Source organism: Tinamus guttatus, unplaced genomic scaffold, assembly GCF_059628265.1.
Source record: "Tinamus guttatus ecotype Peru unplaced genomic scaffold, ASM5962826v1 Tinamus_guttatus_pri_ptg000089l, whole genome shotgun sequence".
Lineage (NCBI taxonomy): Eukaryota > Metazoa > Chordata > Aves > Tinamiformes > Tinamidae > Tinamus > Tinamus guttatus.
The window spans coordinates 4,114,940-4,118,622 of NW_028288623.1; positions in this window are offsets into that span (position 1 = coordinate 4,114,940).

Here is a 3,683-nt window from a genome sequence, read left to right on the forward strand (position 1 = left end):
CCACCCGCCGGAAGCGCCGCCCGTCGCCACGGGAACGCGCCCGCCCCGCGCGCCGCGGGAAGGCGTCCGGCCGCGCGCGCCGCCCCGCGCACCGTTCCGCAGGGCCCGCGGCGCCGGTCGCTCGGGCTCCCGCTCCGCTGCGGCCGCTGCGAAGGGGCCCTGCTGGGAAGCCGCTCCCCGAGCGGGGCGAGGTGGCTGCGCTGTGGCTTTTTGGCGAGCAGCCGGGCCCCGCGCCGCAGCAGGGCTGTGCAGGGCTACCCGCAGGCCCCGCGCCTCGCCCGAGGACGGTGCAGGGGAGCTTCGTTCCTCACCTGGGAGCGTGTGAATGTGCGGAGCAGGGGAGCACAGGTGTAGGGCTGCGGTGGGCACGTGTGCCCGCAGCCATGATGCGCCCTGCAGCCCTCCCTTTGGTGCCTGGCCTAACTCTCGCCTTCTTTCAAATATTGACACAGCTGCAAACTGTTCCCATGGGCCTGCGTTCCAGGCGCGTGCTCCTTGTCACAGCACCCAGGTGAGGAAAGGCGAAATCCAGGCCCTCCTGTTTAATCCGCTGATCTGTAGATACCTGCTTTCTACTGAGATGAGAGAATAAATAGGAACACCCATGAAGCACTTGCTGTTGTGAACCTAACAAGAAGACTTTTAGTCCACTGAGGAGTTAGTGAGCCATGTACCAGTTGACCTGAGCCAGCACGGATCCCTTGGCTGCAGGATAAACATAACTGGCTAATCACAGCAGAGAAGCTCCCAGCTGATGCCTGGTGGTGACACCTTCACTCTCATCATGTCCACATATCTGTCTTGAAGGCAGTGTGTCTTAATATAAACATCCTTTTGCTCAGTCGTAGACATTGTGGATAGTGGTGTTTATGTCTAACAGCACCCTATAAAACTCTAAAGACTGCAATGACATTGAACCTCATCATGATGGGATCTGTGCAGTGTGCCATGCCCTGACTAGAGGTCTGTGCAGTGCTGCAGAACCAAAGGTTCACAGCCTCTTGAGGGATTTATGGTTATATATGCAATGGTCTCTTTCTTTTTGCGTTTCTCCAATAAATGGTATTTTAATTAATGCTTTGTGAAGTCTGAGTGCCTCTCCTATTGGGATCCATTGAAATCACTTGCAGCAGTGCATAACATTTGGCGTAGTTGGCAAGGCCCAGTAAGAAAGGCCTTTCTGGAGAGAGAATTGTGAGGAGAAGACAGAACAGGTGCCCAGCTGGCCCCAGGCACAGGTGTGGGGAACAGTGACACAGTGTCTGGCCTGGGTGAACTTTGTAGTGAATTGGAAAAATGAAAGGATTTATCTGGATGTCCTATCCCAGCTGATGTACTGGCTTGCCACTCAAAATATGGGCTGGGAAAATAAGAAATCAGCAAGATCAGCATTGTATTTAGTTGTTACTAACAAGCTCGAAATGCGTGTAAGAATGCCTTGACCAGATGGAAGAGTTGCAAGAGACCAGGAACATATGGGAAGAGCTAACACAGGTACAAATTCTGGCGAAGGAGCGCCCTGCTTAGTGTGCCGTCCGGAGGCGGCCTGTGGTTCGTGAGCAGCAGCTGCAGGGTGAGGGTCGGCACCTCGCAGCTTGGGGCTGTTAATGGTGAGCAAAGCCAAGTCGTCCCCCTCACCTGCGCGGGGGAAACCTCATTACATCGTCTTGGTGTGAGGTTACACCCAGAGACAGTTGCAGACCCTGGAAAACAAACAAACAAACAAAAAAACCCACCACCACCACAACAGAGTTGAGAGCGAGTCTGAAATAGGTAAAAACTCTAAACCTATTAAGGGGGGGCCTCTGCCAGGAGAGGATGTGTGTCAGTGTGAAGCTTTATAGTACTGATAACCATTACCTTTTGGGGCAACATGGATGGATGGAGCAGCTGAGATGACAGTTGTGTCAGTCTTCCTGTAATGATCCTTCTGTGCTCTGCATTCATATCCATGGGGCTTTGTTGAGTCGTGCCTGGTGGAAGCAGTGCTGAGGTCGCTTGTCCCACCTGCAGTGTGAGCTGAAAACCAAACCGTCACATGAAGAACAGGGAGACTGTCCTTGCTCTTATCCTCTGCACCCCCATCAGCTGAGTAAAGCCCCAGCTGCTAGTGGGGCCACCAGACGTGCAGGACGTCCCACACTGAGAGGAGAGGGTGACCGCTACGTTGGACATGGGATGGCAGTGGCCCTGATTTCATTGCTGTTTGGAAAACTTTGTGTACGGATGCCTCCTTCCCACCCCAGCCTTGAAGCAGTACCTGCCCTTCCATAGCGCCTCTTCCCTCTTGTAAGGTAAAACAGGGTATTCCTAGGCTTGCAGTTAAGCCAGCACAAACACATTCTTTCACCTAGGTCATCTTGGCCATTCCTAAAAATTTATCTCCAAAGTCTGGATGGGGGAGGAAGAAAACAGGGAATACCCTTAGACAACGGACGGAGTCTGGTGCAAGTGCTCTTTGTACCAGTGACCAGAGAGTCATTCCTCAGCTCCCCCAGTGCTAATATTTGCACATCTACTATGGAGATAAACATTACAGATGTATTTGCCACACGAAGGCACAGCACAAAACACGCTCCCTGCTGACAGAAAGTACTTTTGTGCTGTGTGGCAGCAGGGAGTGTGCTCACTTTGCCCTGATTTCTGCTCTTTTCTCACAGTGAGAACACAGTGCCATTTTTTGCCTGTTGCAGGAAACGCCAGAGCTTTCCTCAGTCTAGCAGCCCAGTTCCTGGCTTATTTGTTAGCTGATATCACAACGCTAAAAGTAGTCCTACCTCCCTGTTCCTGGAAGCCCTTGTTTTCCTGGCTATTTGGGGTTTGCAAGTTCCCTGCTTGGCAGAGCTTGTTTCCCCTTTTGGATTCATTTTAGCATGTTCCCCTGGTGTGGGAATCAAAGCAGGAGCCCAAACTTCACTCTGCCTCACCTTCCTCCGGGGAATCTTATGCAGTGGGAAGTATGCACGGAGAGGAGCCTTCGCCACCTAAGTAGGGAGAACATACATTCCACGAGGGCTGTGGCAGGCACGCCTCCTCCTCGGCATGGTTGAGGGAGGAGAAGGGAGAGGCAGGCTGGCTCTTCCAGACTGTTCTAATGCCAAAACAACCGTGGCTGAGCTTGCTGATAAAAGAACTGGACTCTGAAGGGGAAGGATGGGCTTGCAGCTTAAAGGAGTACTGGGATTGGCTAAACTATCCCCGTCTTGCTAAGCATGAGGCTACTAGAGTCCAGCCTCTGAGGAGATTTGGCCGCAGGGAACCAGGCCAGCATGGTGGGGAGGCAGTGATCCTGCCAAGAGCCACAGGATGAGCGGAGTGAGCGGCTCTGTCGGGGTCACCGTGAGCTGGCAGAGACCTCCCCAAACCCAGTTCTCCCTGCACCCTGGGACAAGCTCATCTGTTGCTCCTCATGCCCTCTTCTCTGCTATGAAATGGGATACTACCCCTAGTCCCATGGCCGGGGTAAGGAGGGTCTCCAGAAATTTATTTGTGTTACGGTGTAATTTCTGAAAATGAAGACGCGCTGGCGGAAAGAAGCCAAGAGAAGAGGGTAAGAGGAGCCTCAGCACCACTGTCCCTGACACACCACGACCTCTGGAGTCCTGTTTCTTCATTCTGGTTCAATATTAACCCAGCAGGGCTGTGACTCCACTTATTCTGTTCCCCTTGCGGTGCCCCTGCAG